The sequence below is a fragment of the Caretta caretta genome, chromosome 9 (assembly GCF_965140235.1).
Source record: "Caretta caretta isolate rCarCar2 chromosome 9, rCarCar1.hap1, whole genome shotgun sequence".
Classification (NCBI taxonomy): domain Eukaryota; kingdom Metazoa; phylum Chordata; order Testudines; family Cheloniidae; genus Caretta; species Caretta caretta.
Window position 1 is genome coordinate 67,829,317 of NC_134214.1, and position 26,706 is coordinate 67,856,022.

Genomic DNA, 26,706 nt, shown 5'->3' on the forward strand with positions numbered 1-26,706 from the left:
CAGGCAGCCAGGATCTCACTTTTTCAGGAGGCTGTAGGGGATGCCGTCTTTCCCAGGAGCTGTGTTTTTTGTTTTTGAGAGTCTGGCCATCACTTTCTTGGGCGTATAGTCAGTTTCCAGGACACCTGCTTCATCGGCAGGGGGTGGAAGAACTCTGGGCGCTGCGCGTCATTCTGGGCTATGAGGTCGAAATACTAAAACTTGAACTTACCCATTACATCAGTTCCTATATTTCACACATGGAATTAATTTGGTGCAGAAAGGCTGCATATAGTATCTTGCTCAGTACAACAAAAAAAAAGGTCAAACCTCCCCCAAATATTTGCTTATTTTGGATGGAGCTGAAGTCTCAGTTGCAGTACAATCAATTTACTTTGTATCTACTTGCTCTTGAAAAGACCAGCCTCTGTATATGAATGAAATTACATGCAAACAAAGGGACTGGAACTAAATAGAATAAAACTAGAGTCAAAATTGTGCTCGATTGTAAACAGTATTTTATCAGCTCTTCTTATTTTATGGGACTTTCAGCGTAGAATGACTAACTCAGTTGAAGTATATTGTTTTGGGAAAGTGTATTTTCTTTGTCTCCTTGGAAATAGTAAGATACCTTTTTCTACTGTTTTAGCACTTCAATGTTTCACACTCCAAAAATGACAGAGGAAATTGCTCTTTTCTAGAAGCATCATGGCCCATTCAAAAATCTGCAGAAGGACAAAGAGCTTTTTGCCCAATGACTAAAGAGTGTTTGGTTGCATTCAAATAGTTGTGCAGAGTTCTGTATAACAAGAATAAATAAAACTAAATAAATGCATGAGGAGATGGAGTGTTAAGACAGCAGGAGCACAAATATGCAAACCAAATGTAGCAATGAGAGGCAGCATTATCTAGTAGCTAGAGTACTGGAGTGGGAGTGAAGACTTGAGTCCAGTTCTCAGCTTTTACAGTGATGTTCTCTGACTGTGGGCAAGCCATTTAAACTCAGTTTGCTTCTACGTTATGTGAGAATAATGATGTGTTAATCACTTTTTCATCTATATAGCTCAAAGAGATGTAAAAGTACTACATGAATGCACAGTATTAATATAAATTGTCTCCTTGTCATTGTTTCACGGTAACTGCACCACCATGGTCCACTCCAGGAGTGACCTGTCAGGTCTCAGGACTCCATCTATCACCTGCACCTGGGTAGGGATCCTTGTCTGACTCCCTTATGACATGGGGTCTGTCTTACACTTCGATAGTTCCAGCAAACCAGTTTGCCCAGGAGCCAGTACTTCTATATTGCTTTCTCTCTGGCATCTATGAACAATGTACTGCCTGGAAGTTTTAAATTGCCACACTGCTCATTCTAAGCAAGCACATCTATTCATAAGGTAAAAGCATTAGAGAAGAAACATATAAAAACGATAACATACAATAAACAAGTTGGCCATAGAGATTACACACACTGAAAAGTTACAATTATATATATAAATCAGGTTTTAGAATCTTCTTTTGACTTTTACTGAAGGTTCAGTATCAACACAGAGACTAAGTTGTGTGTTTGGGAAGGCTATTTTATTAGATGTTTCAGATTAAAAAAGAAGAGAAGGGGGAAAGCGAGATCATGGAAAAAACCTTCTGTGAAATTAAAAAAAAATTTCTGTCCTAGAACATGATTATCGGTTCTTCCTAATGGCTGTTCAATAAAGTATCATAATAGAGAGATGAACTAAATAAAACTTCAAGAAAAAGTACATGGGAAGAAAGTGCTCTTTACAGTTTTCAATTTAAGATAGGATGCTATCAGTCTGGAAATTAGGTAGCTAGATCACTGGCTAGCCAATTAAAGTTACTGACAGCCAGACGTGCCATTCTCCCTAAATTAATTCAATAATCTAACTCGATCAGTGCAGAGTATTCCCAGTTTTAAACTGGACTGAAACCTTTTCCCTTGTTTGTTTAAATTAATTACTGTTCCAAAATGCTGAAGTATAGATTAAAATACTCTTACCTCAAGATGTAAACAAGAAGAAATTTAATACTCCTGGAAGGAGTGGTTACTCTTAGCTCCACAATGTTATCATACATCTACACTGAAATCAGATGTGTGATTGCAGTATATGTAGATATAATCTAGCTAGCTTTGATCCAGCTAGATGGAATAACAATAGCGATGAAGCTGTGGCAAGCATGGGTTAGATGCTCGAGTAAATACCCAGGGTCCTGGGCAGGAATCTGCAGCCCATGCTGCCTAGACTTCAGTGCTATTATTTTATCTAGCTAAATCGAAACTAGTTTGGATATGTCTACATGTGCTGCAGTCACACCTCTGATTGCAGTGTAGATATACCCTTAGGCACTGATCCTACTAAGATGAGAGTATATGCTTCAGTTTATGCACAAGAGAATTCTACTCAAAATTGGAGCTACACATGTGCATAAAGTTAAGTACATGCATAAGTCTTTGTAGGACAGGGGCTAGAGTTGTTTAACTAATGTTAATGTTACTGCAGTATTCATATAGGGAATACCAGGGTAGCATTAATTATTTGCAAATGGCAGTTCTACAGACTTGAATATAAATGACATGGATGTTGGCTTCTCAGGGGAGCTTTTTAATAAGTACCCAACAATCTTTTAGCTCCTAAACTGTTGCAGATGTGTAGGGAAATCTTACAGAAGTGGGAACATCTCTCAGCAGTGAATAATGAAATTACACTATTTCCTAAACTCAACATGAATCTTTTAAAATATGTAATTATAAACAAATATCATCATTAGTTACTCCTGAGTCCAACAGTCTAACATTTTAGAAAACCGTCAGAAGTTATAGCATCTTTGATACAAATACCTGGCAGAAGAGCAGCAGATAATTTAAGATCCTTATATTTCGTTTTGGAGGATTGAAAAATAAGGATACATCTCTTACAATCTTGTTCCTGGACACCTGAGAAGCATTTGATTGCACTGTATCTGATTGCTTGCTCAAGAATGGTTTGATTTTTGGCATTAAATTAAGTCAGTTTATTTACATGATAAGTTGTTGAAACATGATTAATACAAATTTTTCTGGGGGAAAATTGATAGTGAAGTAGAAATCAGCTGTCTTTGAGGCCTGGTAGATGATATAATTAGAATGCAAACATATATCAAAAAGATTGACAACAGGTTCTAATATAGTAGATAGGTGGCAACTGACAATTGTTTAGCAATCTTTTGCAACATGACATCTATGTTGAAAAGCTAAGAAATTAGAGCTAATAATATGCAGGAACTTGGGAAGCTAATATGAGGGGGCAAAGAGTCCAGGAGAGCTGGCTGTATGTTAAAGAAGCCTTATTGAAGGTGCAGGAACAAACCATCCTGAAGTGCAGAAAGAATAGCAAATATGGCAGGTGACCAGCTTGGCTTACCAGTGAAATCTTCAGTGAGCTTAAACTCAAAAAGGAAGCTTACAAAAAGTGGAAATTTGGACAGATGTCTAGGGAGGAGTATAAAATATTGCTAGAGCATGCAAGGGTGTAATCAGGAAGGCCAAGGCACAAATGGAGTTGCAGCTAGCAAGGAATGTGAAGGGTAACAAGAAGGGTTTCCACAGGTATGTTAGCAACAAGAAGGTGGTCAGGGAAAGTGTGGGATCCTTACTGATCGGGGGAGGCAACATAATGAGAGATAATGTGGAAAAAGCTGAAAATGCTTTTTTTGCCTCGGTCTTCACAGACAAGGGCAGCTCACAGACTGCTGCACTGGGCAACACAATATGGGGAGGAGATGAGCAGACCTCAGTGGTGAAAGAACAGGTTAAGGACTATTTAGAAAAGCTGGACATGCACAAGTCTATGGGTCCAGATCTAATGCATCCAAGGGTGCTGAGGGAGTTGGCTGATGTGATTGCAGAGCCATTGGCCATAATCTCTGAAAATTCGTGGCATCGGGGGAGGTCCCTGGCAATTGGAAAAAGGCAAATGTAGTGCCCATATTTTAAAAAGGGAAGAAAGAGAACTTGGGGAACTACAGACTGGTCAGCCTCACTTTAGTCCCTGGCAAAATCTTGGAGCAGGTCCTCAAGGAATCCATTTTGAAGCACTTGGAGGAGAGGAAGGTGATCAGGAACAGTCAATATGGATTCACCAAGAGCAAGTCATGCCTCTCCAAGCTGATTGCCTTCTAGGATGAGATAACTAGCTCTGTGGATACGGGGAAAGCGGTGGATGTGATAAATCTTGACTTTAACAAAGCTTTTGATACGGTCTCCCACAGTATTTTTGCCAGCAAGTTAAAGTATGGATTGAATGAATGGAATATAAGGTGGATAGAAAGCTGGGTAGATTGTCAGACTCAACGGGTAGTGATCAATGGCTTGATGTCTAGTTGGCAGCCGGTATGAAGTGGAGTGCCCCAGCGGTTGGTCCTGGGACTGGTTTTGTTCAATATCTTTATTAATGACCTGGATGATGGGATGAATTGCACACTCAAGAAGTTTGCAGATGACACGAAGCTGGGGGGAGAGGTAGATATGCTGGAGGGTAGGGATAGGGTCTAAGGTAACCTAGACGAATTGGAGGATTGGGCCAAAAGAAATCTGATGAGGTTCAACAAGAACAAGTGCAGAGTTCTGCACTTAGGAAGGAAGAATCCCATACACCGCTACAGGTTGGGGACCGACTGGCTAAGCAGCAGTTCTGCAGAAAAGGACTTGGGGATTACAGTGGACGAGAAGCTGGATATGAGTCAGCAGTGTGCCCTTGTTGCCAAGAAGGCCAATGGCATATTGGGCTGTATGAGTGGAAGCATTGTTAGCAGACTGAGGGAAGTGATTCTTCCCCTCTGTTTGGCACTGGTGAGGCCACATTTGGAGTATTGTGTCTAGTTTTGGTCCCCCCACTACAGAATGGATGTGGACAAATTGGAGAGAGTCCAGCGGAGTCAACAAAAATGATTAGGGGGCTGGGGCACATGACTTATGAGGAGAGGCTGAGGGAACTGGGGTTATTTAGTCTGCAGCAGAGAAGGGTGAGGTGGGATTTGATAGCAGCTTTCAACTACCTGAAGGGGGGTTCCAAAGAGGATGGAGCTAGGCTGTTCTCAGTGGTGGCAGATGACAGAACAAGAAGCAATGGTCTCAAGTTGCAGTGGGGGAGGTCTAGGTTGGATATTAGGAAACACTATTTCACTAGGAGGGTGGTGAAGTACTGGAATGGGTTACCTAGGGAGGTGGTGGAATCTCCATCTTTAGAGGTTTTTAAGGCCCAGCTTGACACAGCCTTGGCTGGGATGATTTAGCTGGTGCTGGTTCTGCTTTGAGCAGGGGTTTGGACTAGATGACCTCCTGAGGTCTCTTCCAACCCTAATATTCTATGATTCTACGATTCTAATCAAAAGAGAATCCTTAACTATAGAGGCATTGATAACAAATGCATATAGTTATAGTTGCAATGAAAATTGCACATTGTCTATTTTGAGATTCTTGGATCAAAAGCATTATAAAAATGCAAATATACCACTATTGTATCTTCATGGTAAATAAAAGGTGGATGAATCAATATAAAATATAAATCAATACACATGAGAAATACGTTTTAAAACAAAAAACCTGTGAATCTAAAACTTGAACATATTACATACTACTTTGGGTGCTGGCAATAATTTAAGAGACATACCAAGAGCACGTCTTCCTTTAGATGATGCAGTTTAGGAGGTTAGTTTAACAAAAGATAAACTTTTGGGGGATTCCCCATTCTGTATTCTTTTCTTTTTTATATTTTAGAAAGTACTGTAAAGAGTTCTGCGGTGAAAAACTGGAGGATAATTGGCAGTGATGGAAGCTAAATTTATTATATAGTAGTGCATGGTTAGAAGGAAGATTGTGACTTTGAATCGATGCAATGACACATGTCACGGGGTGGGCTGTTCTTTGAAGGATGGGCTTGGGCTAACACAGGCCTGCTATGGTTCTGGGGTCTTTAAGAGCCAGTATTCTGGAAATTCTTCTCCTCCAAGGCCATATGAATACATGCAAAGCATCTTGGAAAGGAATGTTGGCAACAAGAGACACTATGGAAAAGTGGACGGCTTTCCTCCAGGAGAGCTGGGGAGGCCTTTAGCTTGTGGTTATAGAAAAGGTCTGTGAAGAGGCAGGAGAAACCCAGATCTTGGTGAGATCTGAAGGAAGAGAAGGAAAAAAAGTTCGGGGTGACAGTAGTGATGTTGGATTAAGGTGTAGGGACTCCAGGAGGCTCTCCTAGAGTTGACAGGAGAGACTCCCCATCACTCACTTGTATTGAATGAGGGGCGAGACCAAGGCATACTCTGGTTGAAGGACTGGTTTGTTGTTTCCTCCATGAGGCCAGAGGGACAAGTTACCTCTGCTAGTCTGGGGAAGATAATCTTTGAGGGGACAGAGAGGTGACTGATGCTTCTCCTGATGCTCCAGAGCTAAACTATTGGTTATGCAGCGATAATTGTGAGTGATGGAGAGGCCTTTTTGAGAGGGAATAGTGTCTCATTTTCATGAGGGAAGCTAAGCCACCATTTTATTAATTATTCAAAAGTGCATAGTTAATATGGAGGGTTGGTAGCAAGCATGGATTGAGATTTAGGCACTAAATATCAATGGTTATGCCCCTGCCTCCTTGAATTATGAGCTTACCTTTGAATATTTGCATACTTTTTAAAAGAGAAAGTAAATTTTTATCTTTGAGTTACAAAAAAAGGAGCTTGGGAACCTGAACTGAACATGAATGACACAGAATTGTCTGCTAGACTCTGTAGAGCGCCTGAACCAAGAGCACAGAGAGGAAGGAACCATTCCATGCATTTCTGAGACCAATTGCTCTGGCAACAGGGATGAGGGTGTCAACACTTCCAGAAAAGAGGCTTCTGTGGTGGAAGAGTGCAGCTAGTGCAGTCCATCACTCAAGCAGATATGGCCCAGATACTGGCCAAGCAGGGCCGTTCCTAGGGGGGTGTGGGTCCCAGGGCGGAAGTGACGAATCTATCACTTCCGGGACCGACTGCACTAGCCAATCGTACTGGCCCGCGGGGCTCTCCAGAGCGCGGAGCCTGGAGCAGTCGCCCCGATTCGCCGTACCCAAGGGATGGCTCTGTGGGTAAGTATTGAATGTCCCTGTCACTGTCCCTCCTCCTCTGTAGCAACAAAGAACAAGGGGCCTTCTGTGTTCCTCTTTGCCTCTGATGGGTTAGAGGTCCTGCCATACCATGGCTAATATGGTCCTGGTTGGTGGCAAATATATCTTGATGGGCAGGAACACTATGAGGCTGTCATTCTGCTCTGTGTTATGACCCAAGGTTGATTTGGAATGATGAATTATTTTAACACTCTGTAACAGATGGGATCACAGAGCCCTTGATTACTACAAAAGCAAATTTGTGGGGCTCATTCCTTCTTTATTTATCAGAAGCTTTTCAAATAAAGATTTATAATGTTTGTAACTTGCAATCAACTCTCCAAGGGTGTCTACTGTTAGGTATTCAAGAAAGCATGAATAATTTGGCACCGCACTGTGTAAGAGGATTAAAATAAATAGGGGGAAATGTTAATACCTTTTGTGGAGAGAGGCTTGGCATATTAAGGCAACTAAAAATGAAAATTTCAATTATCCAATAATATTACTTTCAAAGTGTAAATGGCAATCCAATCCAACCTGAAGATAGTCAAAATGATAGGACATCTCAGGATCCTAATGGACTGGTCACTAAAACTGATCAAAAATGGTCTTTTTTTCTGTGCAAATTTTGATTTTTTTTCCCCAGCAGAAATTGAAAAACTGAAAAAATACAGCCAAAAATGTTTAGTCCAAATCCAAAACTTTTGAGTTGGAAATGCTGCTACTGCACTTTATGGGAGTTATAGTCTGTGTGCCTCATTCTCCTGTTGTCCTCTGTAGACCAGCTTCCCTAGTTGGAGTACATTTTGCATGATGCATCAGTCTCTGCTCTTGGAGAGAGATGGCAGTACCTTATAGGAGTTTCTGCTAAAATGGATTATGGGAGATGTATTTCAGCCAGGGAGCTAATCCCATGGAGGAGAATGGAGAAATGAGGAGACTGAGCTACAAATCCCATGAGGCACTGTGATGGCATTTCCAAATCAAAAGATTATCCTGTTCATCTGAAAGTGCAATTTTGCATCAAAATTTAGTTTTGACATTTTATCAGTCTTACCACTTGAACTCGGTGAAATTTTTTTCTTAGCCAAAACTCTCTTCAGCAAAAAATGTGGGTGTGGTAGCACCAAAACATTTTGCAAATGCACGTCAAATCTACAAAATTGTTTTGCACAGAAAAAAAAGTATTGTGAAAAATATGGTAACATTTCATTTTGACATTCATAACATTTTTTCACTAGTTTCAGAGTAACAGCCGTGTTAGTCTGTATTCGCAAATATAAAAAGAAGTACTTGTGGCACCTTAGAGACTAACCAATTTATTTGAGCATAAGCTTTCGTGAGCTACAGTTCACTTCATCGGATGCATACTGTGGAAACTGCCTTTCCACAGTATGCATCCGATGAAGTGAACTGTAGCTCACGAAAGCTTATGCTCAAATAAATTGGTTAGTCTCTAAGGTGCCACAAGTACTCCTTTTTATTTTTTCACTGGAGAATGACTTTGCATTTAGAAATTTCTTTCAATTATACTTGACTCTATTTCTCCCCCTCTCACCCCCACCTCCCAGAAAAGGTTTGAAGTATTCAGAATTTGAACAAAACATTTAGTTTTGGGTCAAACAAAACATTTTCATTTGACTCTAAATAACTTTTTTGATCTTTCAATTCACCAAAAATTTAAAGAAAAGTCAGTTTTGGGTTGCCCCAAAGCAAATGTTTTAAAACATTTTCCAGAATTGCCAGCAAACTAAAAAGATTTTACCACTAATCCTATAAACCCAGACGACACTGGTGAAGAATACATTCTTCATCTGTGTCTTGCCAGAAGACGCCTCTCTCTTTCATCTTCAGGCTGGTTTATTTTAATTTGAATGGTCTGCAGTAAAAGGTCAAGACAACACACACATTTTTCCTTGTGCTGTGGAAGTAAGAGGCTGTGTTCTGCATATCACACATTTGCACCTTTCTCTGGCTCCATTCCTCATGAGTGATAATTTAAGGTCTTGTTATTAATTTTCAGGGCCTTCAGAGACTTCGCGCCTAGCCTTATCACTGGGGCATTTATGTTTCACCAAGTCAACTTTATTTCTCTGTGACCTGGAGCCAACAGAGCCCATCATGATGTTGATGAAGATGAGACTTTGTCTGGTTTGGGTTGAGTCTAAACTCCTTAGTAGGTAGTTCAGTAATGCAGGGCCTATGACTTTTTCTAAAGCCCATTGCAAAACTTATCTGTATCCCAAAGCCTGGTCCCAGAACTGAAGATAAGGTCAAAACAACCTACCCAGAGACATTTCTATATACCCCAAAACAAATCAAACAAAAAACAAACACCTCCCCCTAGCCCCCACCCAATACCAATGCAACAGCAAGCAAAATGCTAAGAAGCTGAGGGGTAGAGAGCAGAATCCACTCTAATTTCTATACATAACATTGAAACTCTAAACTATAGCATTAGTTGCTAAAATATTGGCAACATTTCAGAAATCTACTAAACTGACAGATGAAGTAAAAATGAAATGTGTGCTATAAAACAATCCCACTCTACATGATCTATTAACTGTGTGTCATTTTTTGTCTGCTCTTGTAAAATAGCTTTTAAAGATTTCTGCTTACTTTACCAATGACCATATACCTGTCCAATTAGTTGCTAACTCTTACTGGGGATATGACTGACTATTTAAAAACATATCTAAAGTAAGAATTCTCAAAGTGAGTGGAGAAACCACTGATATAAAAATGTATAAGAATTAAATTCAATAAACTCTCTCCTATATGGGCAAAACAAGTGGAAGATGGAGTGTGACTACTATACTCTCAGAAATTAGATCTTGTAAATGCATCCATTATTTGAACCAATTTATGACTTTTGCAAGAATATAATGTATTCTGGGCTTAAAGTTTTTTCTTCCCTATTGATATCAACTATCAGGACAGCTATAAGTGTTGAACCAAAGGTTATGCTTGCTGTGTGTAAGATTTTCTCTAAAGAGTTGAACTTTGATTCCTCCCCCACTCCAGACCAATACCATAACTTGGTGTTAGCTTTGATTTTTTCCTTAAACCTTCACAACTGAGATTTTATTGTTGGAACACAGTACTTTAAAGAAGATATTTTTCCCTGGGAAAGGAACACTGTCTGCTGCCCTTAATCCAAATTGCTCTTTCATTTTCTTCCTCTTTATCATCTGAGGCCAACAGTAAAAAGCAGGTCTAATGGTTTTTGAAAGAACCAAATAACATCTCTTCCTTCTTTATCTTCAGGTAAGTCAGCCATTAGAAAACATTTTTCATAAAGACCTATTTCACAAGTTATAATTCAACCAAAGTTCTGGAAATGGAATCTCTTTAGTTGTAGTTGATACGTTGATGTTTTATGTTTGGTCAGCTACACTTCCATTTGGTGAGTTCTCAACTGATGAGGACTACATCTGTGTCTCTTGATTACTTCAGCTTATGGGAAACTACTTGGATTCATTACAGTAATTTGTGGCTTATAGGTTTAAAAATGCATAAATTAAGCTACTTCCCCAGTCTCACAAAAGTTAAGATGGAACTTCTGGAGATAAATGTTCACGTTGAGATCTCTGGAGGCACATAAGGTTTAAAATCTATGGAAGGGGGAATGGCAAGGTTTTTATTTTGCCCCATCTTCTAAAACATGCTGAGTTCACACTACAGAAGAATTCTATGGCTGGAGCTAAACAGAAGCTGTTCATTGTCTATGTGGCTTAGAAGATACATCAGAAAAGGAGACCGTATTAATATTTGTTGTCTGGCATCCTCAGTGTGCACCTTTGACTGTGGTAAGGAAGCTGGGGCTTAATTTTCAAAATTTAATTTGAGATATTAAATTTTAGAGCCCCAACCTCCTGATATGGGGTAAAAGAGCTGTAGGAGGAGTTATTTATGCTGAGTAGATGGCTTCCTAAATTCTTGGAATGAAATTAAGACTGAGCACTTAGTCATTAGAAGCACATAGGCATCTCTTTTTCCAAGATCTTTCTTATGAACATCTGTTCTCATAGAAACTCAAACCAATTCAAACATCTATTTAAGTTGCTTAAATAGCCTCTATCACTGTATTATCTGAGCATCTCATCATCTTTAAATGTACCTATCCTTACAATACCCATTGAGGTTGGGAATGTGGACTGAGGTCACTCCCCAAGAAGCTCAGGTGGTATCCCTGCCTTCTGTTTGCTCAGACATGAAAGAAGTACTTTGGCAAAGGGGAGGAGTTTAATTTTGTTCCTATAAACTACTGAAACATAACACTTTGGCAATGATAACCAAACCACATGACTATGTCATGTGACCCAGTTAGAGCTGCGGAAAGTACTAATCTTCTCCAGAGAGAAATGTTATGTCAATCTGAATTTAATACTAAGAATAAAGAGTTGCCTTGGATGCCCCTAGATTGTGTGTAGCTGATGAGATGGGACTATGGCAGAATTCTGATGTCAGCCAGAATTATTTCTGTACCTCCCAGAGAGCATATGTCCATGTGGTAGCTGTTATCCATTAACTGAGTGCAGCACGCCCAGTGAGTACATGGTTCCACCCTAAACCAATCTTTACGTTTCCTGTATTTATCTTTCTACTTTTTGTGCCCAAATAGGAATGTACCAGAATCAGGTCCTAACCAAACAAAGCATCAAGAGCTCTTAAGCATTTCAGAAAAGTTAAAGAACTTTGATTTGTTTGCAAACAGTAAAGCTGATTGGAAAGTTTTCATCAGAATTTCCAACTGAAAATGGGAGAATTTTTTGTCTTTCATTTGTCATTTCCCTGTTTTTCAATATAGTCTAACAAGGTAGTTACGCAGAAAGTCTGTGGAGGTCTTTCCTCTGTAATAGCATGTACTTCAATATTTTCCACATCTTTGTGGCCTTTCAATAGATCTGTGACAAATGTTGACAACAAAACCTGAAATCACATGAAAGGGTTCGGTTTGTTCTGAACAAACTTGAGATTCAGTCCAGGTTTGTCAAAAAGTTCATTAGGTTCAAAAATCTTTTCAAGTGAATGTGGATCCAGTTTTGAGCAAACCCAAGCCAATTTAGAATTTCACATCAAAACCATGAAAAAGGAGGAGTTGAGTTTTTTTGCATGGTTATGACAGAAAATTGTTGAACTAGATGGTTTTGACTGAGTCTTTTTTGCTTTGTTTTGGAACTCATTTGAACTTGAAGTTCAAAGTAAAGCTGGAAGGAAGCAATATATAACTAGGAAAAAATGTTTGCACAAACCCCCTACAGAGAGAAACTGGCAGTTTAGCATGGCTCTTTTTAAAAAAAAAATAAAATATTTTTAAGCACCATTTAACCTAACGGTCTATACACACTATAGAGGTGCTTGGTCCATGCGGAATGGTCCACCATGTTCACACTTAGAGTAGAGTGCTTGGAAGGCAAATGGATAATTTATTATTTAACATGAAACATCTAAACCAATATCATACACAAGGAGCAGTCTTGTTCCCAAGTAATTATAAAGAACCACATGTCTTGGGATCTTTTCAAATACTTTGCAGGAAGTTCAGTATCATCTAAGTTGGATCACATCTTGAGTAGTGGATTTTCCAGTTCCAGTTTGAATGCATGATTATTACTAATAATGACTATTTTAATATTAGTTCCTTATAAGATAGTATGATGGAAATGTCCTTACCATTTTGCTGCAATTTGAGAATTGCTATTGCACCATTTCCTCACTACACAACAAGCCAGTAGTACCTTGATGAGATTGTGTTGCCAGAGGGAAGGTTGCAGTAATTATCCCCCCAAAGTCCAAATCAAGGTTAAATAGTGAGTTCTTTTTGTAAACATTCCATATACAATTAATATGCCTTGCTTCGGTGAAGCTTGAGATTGAAGCAGCTCCAGAGGTTTACTACTGCCTGACTTGTATTTGGTTTTCAAGTATTAGCCAATTAAATATCTGTTTGACCAGACTGTAATATTCATAATGTATCAGGTATAAAGCAATCACACATTTAGAAGATACAGTATTGATGCTTTAAGTTCTAGGTCTTGATTTAAGGTACCGTCCTGAGGAAGGCATGCACCTCCCTAAAAATATCCTTGAGACTTCATAATTTGGACATCCCTTGAAGACATCCCCATCCTGGAAGAAATGGGACCATGTTGTCTAGCTGCCCTTGGCCCCCAGGATCAGAGCTGACCCCTCATGCACCCCAGAAGCTTAAGCATCTCATCTCCCAGAATTTCAAGGTTATGTCTGCACTGCACACAATGGGTGGTGGCATGTAACATATTTATAGCTACATGCTGCAGTAAAAAAACAGCCTGCATCCACACTGTGATGTATAGCTATGTGTGTCAGAGAGAGGCTCTGGCAGAAGAGAAACAGCAGGGAAAGGCTTCAGTAGCAGGGAGAAGCCCTGTAGACTTTCCTCTTTGAGGGAGTCTTTTTCTGTGGGGAGAAAAGGCTCCAGCTGCAGGGAAGTAGCAGGACACACTGCTAAGCCAGGGGAGGGGGTCTGTGCATGCTGCCAAAAAAAGTGGGCTGTGTAGATCTACCCCAGCTGTGAGGCACTCTGGGTTTTTTGTATGTGGCATATGATAGTGAAGCCAACAGACACGGTGATAGACTTTTCACAGGATTCCAAACCCATTTACTCTTTATTTAGATAGCATCAGAAACACACAAATCTAGACAAAATAATACACACCCATACATATTTCCCTGCCTTAGTTTCCTCAGCACTCTGGAGAGTTCTTTGGTCTGTGGCAGAATCCTGTGGGGTGCCCAGGATATCCCTCTTCTGCACATGGCTTCTCTTCAGAATCATGGATTTTCTTGCTCTTTAAGTCACTCTCTTGGTCATGTCTTCTGTGGGGCTTTATCAGGGTGCCAAGAGGTGAGAGTCACTGGTATCTCCCTGCCTCCACCATGAGGGTGTATTTCTTGTGGTAGCTGGATGTCAGCTCCCTGCCACTGCCAGCCCTTTGGCCATTCAAGCAATTTCCTCAGGGAAATTGCCAGTCCCTACTTTGCCTTGAAAGTTAACATTGGGTGCAGCCCCCACCAAGCCAAGCCTGGTCATGTCTCTGCATATAATGTTCCTCCATTTAGCCAGTGGTTGGTTTCTAGATCAGACTGACTTTGGATACATTTTCATGATTGTCTTTGACATCCTATCATCAGTTAGTTCCCACCATTTTTGACTGCAACCGATTGTATACCCTGGTTTCACATTGTATTCTCCTTCTAACTTCTTCATTTGGTGTAAAATCATTCCAGTTTACACAATAGATATTTCACCAAAATAATTGCTGTCAGAGGGCCTGCTAATGTGACTGGGTGCAGGACTGGGCCCATAAGCAGGTGTGACTTCATTGAAATCAGTGGAATTATGCTCACTTATTCCAGCCATGAGTTTGGCCCTGTGTCTTCACAAAACACTCAGATCCTTGGATATTTGTTTGATTTGTTTATGAAGAGTAGATCTGATTGGACAGTGCAGGAGGATAATGAAAATGTTTATGAGAGAAGCAATTATCCCAGATATACCATCTTTGAAGAAAGAGACACCCTGTTGGGTCTAGTGGGCATTAGATAATTAATTATATAATTTGCCCCCACAAAAGTGTCATGGCATGAATAGTAGATCAATATGTCTGAAGGTCCAGTAAATACATTTGTCTCCCAGTGCAAGTTTAAAACTTGCTCAACAAAAATGTTAATAAATAAGGGCAACACAGCTGGCAGGACTGAAGCCAGACTAATCAATAATTAAAGGATTATCTCTATTTCTTTGTAGTACACAAAGCAATAAACTGTTACCGAGATTGATTAAATGCTTCAGCTTTGCTTCGATTATTAATCAAACCCAAAAACAGTTTGTGTGTATACTACATAGCAATAGAGATTAAGGCTAGTATACAACAGCCTTATTAACAAAAAAGAGGAAAAATATCCTTTTCTTTCATTACATTGTGCAAAATGCTGAGCTGCCTTTTTCTGAGGCTTCTTGGTGATATGTATTGGTGGTTTTATTACTGTACCATGGATAACAAATGATTCAATGCTCAAGGATGGGTCTGAAGAGTGAATTGATGGAGGGGAGAGCTTTTTAAAGTGAATAGTTCAAAGTATCAGTTTCATTGGCTGTATACCATTAGCAGGAGTTCAAGGCTGTACCTGGAGGGATAATTGTTTTGTTAATGACTGATTCAATTTGAAATAAGTAGAGGGAAAACACAGAAAAATGTGTATTTCTACTAGAAATAGCTGACATCTCTTTTTTACATAACAAAGAGAATTTTATTACTTAATGGCTAGATCTTTAAAAGATCTCGGCTCCCATTTAGGCATCCCTGTGGAGTGGTCCAATTTTCAGAAGTGGTCGGCACTCAGCAGTACCTATTTGTTCTCAGGTCCATTGAAGTCAATGGGACTACTCACATGCTTGAGACTCGGCATGTACATCGGTATATTGCTGAATTGGGGCCTCAATAGCTAACTGTTTTAATGCAGTGCTATTCAGACCTCAATAGTTCAGGAGCCAAATTAGTGATCAGCATTACCCAAAAGAGTCACAGTAGTGTGAATTCATTGTTTCATTTACTATAGTACTATGTACTCATATTTAAATAGTATGATGGGAAATGTTGAGTGTATGTATATATAGATATTATTCTCACAACAAAATGACTGACCACATATTATTTTATCAAATACAATTGGTTAATAACATAGTAAAAAGAATCCTGATTGGTTAATAATTAAATGACACCGTGTTTTATATTGTGTGCTGTAAAGAGCCACAGGAGACATATTAAAGAGCCACTTGCGGCTCGCAAGCCTCAGTATGAGTATCAGTGTTTTATTCTATGAAATCTACATAGCATAATATCGAGCAATAAAATTTCAAATTTGAAAGACATCTTCCCCTCACATAAAAGAAAAATATTACCCAGTAGAATGTTACCACTGTCAGGATAAAGTAAGCATAAAACCACATGTACAATGTCATAGTATAATTATAATGAATCAGTTTGCTACTCCTTACCATAATGAATGAAGAAAACCATATTCTACTTCTAATAAAAGGTACATGTGCATTTTAATTGACTAATATCCTTCTTTGATGTTAACAGGAAAGTTCTACTCCAAGTATAGAGAATTTTTTCTGCCTGCAATATATATGAATTAGACCAGTTTCATTAAAAACTGCAGATTGTTCACCTATTTATATTGCCTAAATGAATTTACTTTGCTCAGTGATAGGAGAAGGAAATAGTAATTTTAACAATGGATACGGAAAAATAATTTGAGTTAGCAGAAAATAGATTTTATGTCGTAAGCTTTATGGGTGTTTGGATTTTAGGATAACTTCATTAAATGGATTGTAACCATAGAGTCTCAACTTGCTTTCAAGCTCTTTAAAATCGTCATCATCTTTTATGTTGCACAGAAACATGAGAACTGATAACCCACTCTCATTGCTGTTATCCGCCGTGATTTTTTTGAAGTACCTCAGACACAGAAAAAATATCACTTTCTGTAATATGTGCCACTGAAGGGAAAGAATACAGGCTATTATTCCATTATCTGTATGTTCAGTGTTTGTTATGAAACCTGGATGCTCTCTTGGTCAGAGATGTTTCCAACAGGAAGGTAACATGCCTTATACCCTTCCTCTCAGATTACCTTGTAGAGTGGCACTAGAGTCAGTTCTTTCCTTTACGGGTGCATGTGGAAACGTACCCTACTGCGTACTAATATGAAACCTGACTTGAATCGGTGGCTTACCATGATTCTCAACGTTTGGGTGCAGTAATTTAATTAAAATAAACATTCTCTCATGTGTCTTAAAACCCATGTCTGGATTCTAGATTAGGCAAGGTCTTTTATTTTTCTTTCCTAATAAATTAAACAGATGGTTCTCTCACTTTGAAAGACAATGCAAAAAGCCAAAATTAAATTTGCCAAAATGGCAAGCTCCTGTTTGAAAGGGGAAATCTGGGATTTCCCTTTTTTGACATCTACTATTGAAAGGCTCTAAATAGACCTGTTTTACTGAAGATTATGAATCACACTGTACAAAATGGAGAATCACATTTAGTTAAACCTTAAGCTCTAAACAATCACTTTTCATGTGAATTGGCAGTGGTTCCATTAACAAGCTAGATTCAAGGGATTTGCAAAAGGATAAAGAAGTGTCACTTCAGAAGTCACACATCTACATTTGTTATAATCCATTCTTTCAACCAACTGTAAAAAATCCAGTTCTCTATCTGACTGCAGAAGGTGGGGCTTAAGCTTGTTTTTGTCTGTTTCTGTGGCTAAATTTGCCTTGCTGAACATTTTAATGATTAGAATAACTTAATTTCTACATTACTAGCAACCTCCCAAGCAGAATTACTTGACCAGGCGTTCTCTGATAGAAGTCTTAAAAGTAGCATAATACAAAATAAAAATGTTTTTCTGTTAACTCCCTTGTGTTAATCAAAAAAACCAAACAATACCGAAAAAGAAAGGGAATAAATGCATGTTTTCTAAATTTTGAGGGTATTGCTCAGACTCCTCCATCCACCTATAATGAAGCACCCTTGGACCAAATTTGACACCGAGATGTAAGTTAACTAAAGAAATATTTACACATTCTCCAAGAAATGTCTTCATAATACTTTAAATTCCAGTAGGAAATAGTTTTAAACAGACCAACATTCCCCTGCACTGCTTGCAACCCAAAATCTGAAGTTAGTGTCTCAGAACCTAAAAGTGAAATTCACTAAAAGTCTCTTTACACAAATGACCAGTGTGAGGCCATCTCAAGCAAAGAGAGATGCAAAATGTAAATACGCAGCAAAAATGGTGAAGGTAAAGTACGTGCGATTATTTACAAAACACTTAGAAATTTAAAGGGGGCTGCCACAATGTAAAAAAACATACTACAGAGAAACATGTATTTCTTCTAATGCCACCTTCTAATTCCCTTTTCACCATTTAAACTCTTGGTTTACATTCTGCGTTTTGATTTCTAACAGCATTCACTGGTACTTTTGTTTTAACAAATGCAAATTCTTCCAAAGTTTGTTTTCATATTACTTTTCAGTTCAAAATTTGGTTCAAGTTTAGTGTCCCTTTAGGCTATTTAAACTATTTTTCAACACTGATACTTTTATATTTTCACACACAAGTTTTTGATACCTGGATTGAGATCTTCTGTGCTCACAAAAACGAGCAGAAATTTATGAATTGAGGAGAACATGACCCTCAAATCCATTCATTGCCTGTTGCAGGTTTTCTATATCTCACTGGTGTCCCCAGGCAGGCAAATTTTCCCCGGAAAACATACATTGATAGTGGGCTTGGTTCTCCTCCTTTTTCTTTTTTTTTTAAGAAGTACTAATGGAGCTCATAGATTGAGTGGTATTGCACCTGAATAAGGCTCCACTCTACAAAAGCACTGCACCAGGTACTTAGCTTAAAGCATTTGGAGTGATCTCATAGATTTCAGTGGGACTGATAATGTTCTCAAAGTTTAGTACTTGCAGAAATGCTTTCCTGGTTTAGGCATTACAGATCTGTAGCTTTTTCCCATTTAAAAATAAGTTTTAAACAGGAGATGAAGTTCTACAAACTCTTCCCTATGCTGCAAGACTTTGTCCCTTTTCCTGAAATCTACTTATTGGATTACTCTCCTAGAGAAAACACAAGAGTGTACACATTCTCCTGTAGACTGGGCAGGTTGACTTATAGCTACTTATTGATATGTGAATGAATAAAGCCCTAAAGAACAATCAGAATTAAAGGGAAAAAATCCTACTGCAGCTTCCAACTGTGACTTGTTCCTAGATGATGATTTTTAACATGGAGTTGGGTATTCAAGTTGGTAGCAAATAAATAACAAAAAATCCTGGCAAAGTTACCATTTGACAATGTGAATTTTTTCCATCCAGCTGGTCATTAGGCCTTTCCAACTGTCAATGTCTCATGCAATCTGCTTTATAGCAGCACATAATTAGCTTTATACAGATCAGAGACATTGGGGGGTAATATTCAAACCCAACTATCAAAATCCCAAGAAAGACAACTCAAAGGGACATATGTCTAAGCCAGCCTTCATGACTCTGCCTTTAGTCCTAAAGACTGTAGATGTTGATTTATGCACATCAGCTTTGGATCCTGATATGGAAATATATCAATTAAGCACCTACAGCAGTTCTGCAAGGGAAGTCCAGAAGGTTGATATAAACAGCAATATGTCATCTATGTACATGGTTATCTTTTGGGCATGCAACCTAGTTCTCATTTCAAATATGCCAGTTGCTCTTAATGTTGAGTTGAAGGCTTCTTGGAAAAGATAACAAGAGTGGGCAGTGACCATTAATTTTCTCAGCGGGAACAAAAACTTTCCAATTTTACTCTTACTTGAATTGCAAAAGTAAAATCTAAATCTGTACCTTGCACACAGATGTATGTTTTAATTATTATTAAAAGATTAATTAACTCTGTTGGGTAGATGTGTTTTAAGTTGTAAGTGTGTGGGTAGTTGGTTCCTGCCTGCAAAAGTGCTTATATTCAGGGTTATATAACTTGGGGACTGATTGATATTATTATTGTGGGTTATTAAACAATATAGTGTTAAAATGTGATTTTATTAAGTAATGTAATAAAACCCATAGTTCCATCCTATGAATCTTACCTGACTGTATTACTTGAACTTTGCAAAGGCTATGCATTTCTTACGGTTTGGAATACCACCTGGCTAACTGATTTGTCCGTGAGTTGGGATAACTGAGTAATTCATCTGAATCTCCCACCTGCCGAAACCCTCTGCCAACAGGAGCTCCTTCCTTGACTCTCTCCCCAGGTCAGATTTTCCCATGAATCCCTAAACCCCATGATTAGTGCCCTTAACTGACTCTACACTTCAAGTTTTCCATTTCTCCAGCATCCATTCCAATAGCAAATTCCATGTGATGGGTTGTCTTTCTAGGCATAAAAACAGATCCTTACTTAGAATCAGCCTCTTCCCAGTAGATCCCTCTCTGCCCTCAGACAGCTGCCCTGCCTTACATCCCTTCAAAACAGGACTTTAAAGGGAAAAAACAGAATATAAAACACCATTCTCACTTGAATAACAATCTTTGTCCAGGAGACTCTGGTTAGCCTCACATTTCTCCAATGATCATCAGCCTTTTTTTCCATAGGAAACCATAGTCCTTCTCTGTGTTGTACAACCCTATTAGCCATTTGAGGCTCCTGCCATCACTTCCTTCAGAAACTGTACTTACGTGTTAAGAATTGCAGAAGAAAAATCAGTGCTATTGTCCTTAACTAGAGGCTTGAAACCCAAAGAACAAGGCTCCCCGTAAGAAGCTTGTTTCATGTTGCAGCAGAAAAATTTACGCTTCACAGCTATCTGCTTCAAGTAATCAGTACTGTTGGCTGCACGGATTATTTTTGGCCCAGAAACCGGATTTTCCCACTGGCTCTAGCAATACCAAATGGACTACTAAAACCCATGCTACTTGTGCTTGGGTAACAGGATACCAGGAGTGAACTCAGCTCTCTAAACCAAGCCTGCACTGGCAAAGGGTGGTTTCCTTTAAAGGAACATCACCTGTCAAGATCCATTGCAAGGTCCATTACTTACCTTACATCTTTAATTTCCTGCATCATTTAACCAGTGTTTTCTGTGGCAGAACTGCTTCACATCAATGCTTCTCCTCATCTTTATTGATAAAAGGAAGCTTCTCCTAAACGCAAGGTTGTGCATATAGTGGAGAATATAATCCCCAGATTTCAGATACGTGCTAGAGACTTGATTCTCAAGCCTTTTCACAAAAACAGAGCATATAATTCATGCACAAATGTTTGAAGTTCAAATGCCAGTTTTTGCTTCCTGGAAGTTGTGTGTGTGTTCGCAACTCCTTTCTTGATTTTGGCTGGTAATGTTCCCAACACCACCAGTGTCCAGCAGCCCCAGCCCAGTTCACCCTTTCAACTTTATTTCCATAAACTCCCCCAGTACAAATCCCCTTGCAACTTTCCTACCCATGCAGTGATGATTGCTTGGCTAACGCCAGGCCAGATGACTTGCGTCAAACAACTTAAAGTACAGAGAGGATTGGAATTCATTGTCTCAAATGCATTTCTTTCTTAGAATTATTTGTTCAACACTAGGGCTGGTGGACAATTTTTTTGCTTAAACTATTTTTGGTGGAAAATTAGGTTTCCGATTAAACAATATTTTTTAAAAAGCGTTTGCTCTCTGCATACAATTCTGACTTTTTGTTCAACAAAAAAACAACCCTCCAAATTTTTCAGCTGAAATCCAAAAAATTGTAATTCAGAAATGCTACCTGTGACAAAACTCTGTCCTTGCCTCCGTGGGTCCTGCATTTCTTGGCGGATTTCGCTAGCCTCAGAGGCTCACTGTGATCCTCCACATAACCCTTCTTTCTCTAGAGACAATGGTCAGTCTACTGAGCCATTTTCATCATAAGCCAGCAACGGAGGTGAGGAGAAGTTATCCTTCCTTGCACAGTCTCTGTTGTCTCCCAGTCTCAGTGATTAATCAGGGGGCAAAGGTGTGTGGGGGGGGGGGGAGCCCAGGCCCACCCTCTATTCCAGGCTCCAGCCCAGGGACCCTAATAGTATCAGCTATGGTCTCTGACCTTTTGGAAACATGACATGTACAATTCCCTGTGCTACTTCCCCCACAGCAGCCCTCACTTCCTCAAGCTCCACTTCACCCTTACCTAAGGGCCTCCTTCCTTGTGCCTGATATGGTATGTACTACTCAGCCTCTCTGACAACACAACTTGCTCCTACAGCTCCTGACATGCACACCCACCTGACTGGCTGGGAGGCTTTTAACTAGTTTCATCTAGCCCCTGATTGGCTTCAGGTGTCCCAGTCAACCTAGCATTCTCCCTGCCTTCTGGAAAGTTCTTAATTGGCCCCAGGTGTCTTAATTGACCTGGAGCAACTTCCATTTCACTTAACTTGGTACCAGGGATTTGTTTAGCCTGGAGCTAATATATCTATCTCCCACTACTTTTCTATAGCCATCTGGCCTTGCCCTATCACATACCAAAGTGCACAGGAATTCCAATGATGTGCTGCAGTAGCCCAGGAAGAGGGTAGACTGTGGTGCATCGTGGGAGATGTAGTCCAGCCATGGAACTCTACTCCCAGAGAAAGGGGGGCATGAAGCACCCACTCTGCTACTCACTCAAGGCACCATACTAGTATATTTGAATCAAAATACTCTATTTTCAACCAACAATAATCAGTTTAAAAAAATTCTCCAAAAAGTCCAAAAAGTTTTCTGGGGAGAAGGGGACATTGTCTCCTCACTCTATTCAACATTTCATGTATTTTGACCCCTAGCTCATTCTTGATGAACTTTTATGTAATATGTTAATTTGGAGTTGTTCTGTTGTGGCACATGTGTCACAAGAAGGTATGTTTCTGGTACCTGCCTGGACAAGCACAGCTTCTGTAATCTGGTGTGAATTCTCATTATGATGCATGAGAAATCTTGCTTTCTGTGAATACTGTGCAATATTCATCCAAATCAATACCCACAAATATTACTGGCTCTAAGCTCTCAATATTTACAGGAAGTACTCAGGGCTGTGAGAAGTCACAATGAATATATTTAAAAATCTAAATTAGTGCATAGAAAATATTGTGTAATATTTCTGAGCTCTCTTCTTAGTATTGCTTAACAAATATTTAGTAACTTAACTTACAAACGTTTCTGTCCCTTGAGCTCTAGTAAGTGCAATGAGCTTCCATTAGGCAGAGGAAAAATGATCCAGGAAGCAGCTGTCACACTTGCTACTAAAAATTATCTTTGCCATTCAGTTTAAATGGCTATTCTTGGTATATTTGCAGCCTTTCTTTATCATAAAGAGAATTTTGTTTCTCATGTGGCTTGGCTTCTATAGTTTTTCACAGACTGAAACTGCTATGCCAGAAAACTAGAGATAAGGTGTGTGAGGTTATATATCATTGGTTCCCCATCTTTTCGGCATCACACCCCCTTTTAAATTTTTGAGAAACCCTCATGCGACCCACCTCTCCTTTACCATTATTGAACCCCCCTTCTAACAAATTCAATTCTTAATTTAAAATTAAAAATAAGCACAAATAATTTTCTTGGCACAAAAATTTAATAAAAATGTAATTTAAAATAAGAAATAGCATAAATACAACAATTTTAATGTGAAGGATGATACTGCATTTTCTTCACAAGTTGGGAAATCCTAGATCTGAAAGATGAGTGCGCAACGCAAATAGTTTTCGACATCCAGTCGATTCCTTTGTTTCATTTTTATTATGACTAAATGTGAAAAGCTTTTTTCACAGAGGTACATGGACAAAAATGGAAGAATAATACATAGTGCTTCTTCTCCAACTTTTGGGTAAATTGGGAAATATTTTATCCAAAATTCCTCCAGGCTTAAGTTTTCGAAAATATCTTTCACACTTGAATTGTATTTCATTTCAAGTGCTTGTTCTTGCAATACTTCTGGAAATGAATCAACATCAACGTTCAATGGATTACATGCTAATTTATGAATGGGGTTGCCAGAAAAGTTGTCTGGAAAATAGCGGATGAATTCATCAGCAAGGCAGTCCGGATGAAACACAATTTTGTTCTTCGCATTCTCTTTGCAAAGTTCTTGGAAACCTTCATTTTCAGCGAGTGTTGAAAATGTTGGAAAAGACTAAAAGTTAGGCATCTCAGCTTGAATTCAATGTTTTCAAAGCTTGATTTTATCTGTAAACACTTTGATGGCATTGTGGTGTGCTATAATGTTTATTTGCCTTTGGAAAGCCGTCGTACCTCTGTGTGAAACAAAATAATTTTATGATCCGCTCCCAAATCCGTGCAAAGAGCTGCAAAAATGCTTCATATTTAAAGTGCTGTCAATTTTGTGAAGAACAACTTTGGTGGCCAAATTCAATGAGTCACATAGGTCATCTGGAAGCGTTTTAGCAGCCAATGCTTGTCTATGTATAACGCAGGTTACGGCTGGATTTTTTTCACTGATGTCACGAATCCAGAGCGAGAGCCGAGCACCGTCTGTGCATACACCAACCAGTTTTTCCCATGAAAGTCCATTTTCTTCAAAAAAGTCAGAAACCATTTTCATAACATCAGAAGCCTTTGATGTGGTCATCAATTCCTTCGCAAAAAGCAATTCTTCTTTCACAGTTCATTGTTAATTAATCAAATGTAGACCAGCAACTGACAGCATTGTGCTACATCAGTGGTATTGTCGCACTGAATTACGAAAAAAAGAGAAGCTTTCACTGCCTCCACAACTTGAAGTTTTAGATCTTTCGCCATGTCATCAATGCAACGTTTCACAGAATTGTTGGAAAGCGAAATTTCCGATATTTTTTTCTTGCTTTCCACACCAAGCACAATATCACCTGCTTTCAACAAGCAAGGCTTCACAAGAGTTTGTCCTATTATGTGCGCTTTCTTGGCCTTAGCGACGAGCAATACGTAAGATGCTTCTACCACTTTGGCTGACGCTTGATGAAAAGCTCCAGTCATGTCTAGCTTCATGTGTTTTAAATTTTGAAGTTTATCAGAAAAAAACTCTTTTGGTTTGTCTTTCAAAGCACTGTGGTTCTTTGTCAAGTGTCGCTCAAGATGACGAGGTCTCAAAGCATCGTTGCTGAGAACTGCGTGGCATACTACACATTGAGGATGATCGATCCTGTTTTTTTCCATGACGATGAAACCATACTTAATGTAGTCTTCATCATACTTCCTTTTCTTAATCGTGGCCATAATATATTAATAAAAAAATCTATAAAATAATTTTCCTGATTCGTGAATAATAACAGACGCAAGTTAATTTGAGTTATTGCAAATGTTTATTTACTACTACTGTTATGTACGGATGCGTGCTGCCCTATATATACTCCACCACCAGTTTGGCAAGTAGCCAGTCTTGCGCGGTGAGTGGTGGAGGTAACCCATGATAGAACAGTCTCGAACATTCTCGCAAGCGAGCTAAGAAGTTTTAAAAAGTTCCATTGCTTTCTACATCATTCTTCGGCATCCCCACCGACCAAAACGGCACTCCTGCACATCGAAAGGCAAAAAAAAAAATATTCACATTTTGTGTTATGAAATTTGAAAACATTACAGTTAAATAATTTTATTTATAGTTGTATTTTTATTATTATTGTATTTTATGTTACATCTTTATTCTTGTCTACTTATATTTATAATCAAAACTGAGAAGATTGTTAGTACTTAATTGTAGTTAAATAATATAGGCCTGTAATTCGACAATGTTATGAATAATTATTATTATGTATACAGAGATGTATAATTTTATTGTCTGTTGGTCTGTTATAGGGGTGGGCAAACTTTTTGGTCTGCGGGCCACATCGGGGCTGCAAAATGGTATGGAGGGCTGGGTAGGGAAGGCTGTGCCTCCCCAAACAGCCTGCCCCCCACTCCCTATCTGCCCTCTCCCACTTCCCACCTCCTGACTGCTCCACTCAGAACCTCCGACCCATCCAAACCCCCTGCTCCCTATCTCCTGACTGCCCCACCCCTGATCCACACCCCCTCCCCCTGACAGGCCCCCCCGGGACTCCCACGCCTATTCAACCCCTCTGATCCCTGTCTTCTGATCCCCCCAGAAACCTCTGCCCCATCCAACTGCTCCCTGTCCCCTGACTGCCCCCCGGGACCTCCTGCCCTTATCCAACCTCCTCTCTCCCCACTCCCCGCCCCCTTACCAGGCTGCTCAGAGTGGCAGGACTGGCTTATTGGAAAGCCTGGGAGGTGGGTTGGTGCAAGCTGTGCTGGCCATGCAGCAGCATAGCTGCGGGGGAGGGGGGACAGCAGGGGAGGGGCCGGGGGGCTCAAGGGCCGGGCAGGACGATCCCGTGGGCCGGATGTGGCCCGCGAACTGTAGTTTGCCCACCTCTGGTCTATTAAATAAATAAATTAATTAAATAAAAAATGTTTACGCTGATAAAAAATTCTTTTCGATATGAAAATTTCACAGCCTTGCGCCACCCTGAAATTTCTTCATGGCCCCTGAGTGGGGTGCACCCCCCCAGTTTGGGAACCAATGTTATATATTTATTGGACCAACTTCTGTTGGTGAGAGAGACATGCTTTTGAATTACATAGAGCTCTTCTTCAGGCCTGGAAAAGGTACTCAGAGAGTGCCACAGTTGTATACAAGATTGAACAGATAGTTTAGCATAAGTAATTAGCAAATATGCTAAGGGACTGTTCAAGGTGAAGTGGCCCATTAACACCCCTGGAGTTACAGGACGAAAAGAGGGGTTAGTGGGCTACAGATTGTTGGAATAAGCCATAAATCTAGTGTCTTTATTAAGATCACAATTTTTAGTGTCTAGCAGAGTTATGACCTTGAATGGTCTGTTAGAAAATGTGCTATTTATTCCAAGCTATTTATTCCATCTTGTATTTAGCTGGGACACTCAGTTCCTTTCCCAGACCTGAAGAGCTATGTGTAGCATGAAAGCTTTTCACTTTCATCAACAGAAGTTGGTCCAATAAAAGATATTACTTCCCTCACCTTGTCTC

General features: G+C 39.4%; 1 pseudogene; it reads right to left on the minus strand.

Moving 5' to 3' along the window:
* Window positions 1-23,923: 23,923 nt before the first annotated feature.
* Window positions 23,924-24,918, minus strand: LOC142068387 (SCAN domain-containing protein 3-like; annotated as a pseudogene).
* Between the last annotated feature and the right edge of the window lie 1,788 nt (window positions 24,919-26,706).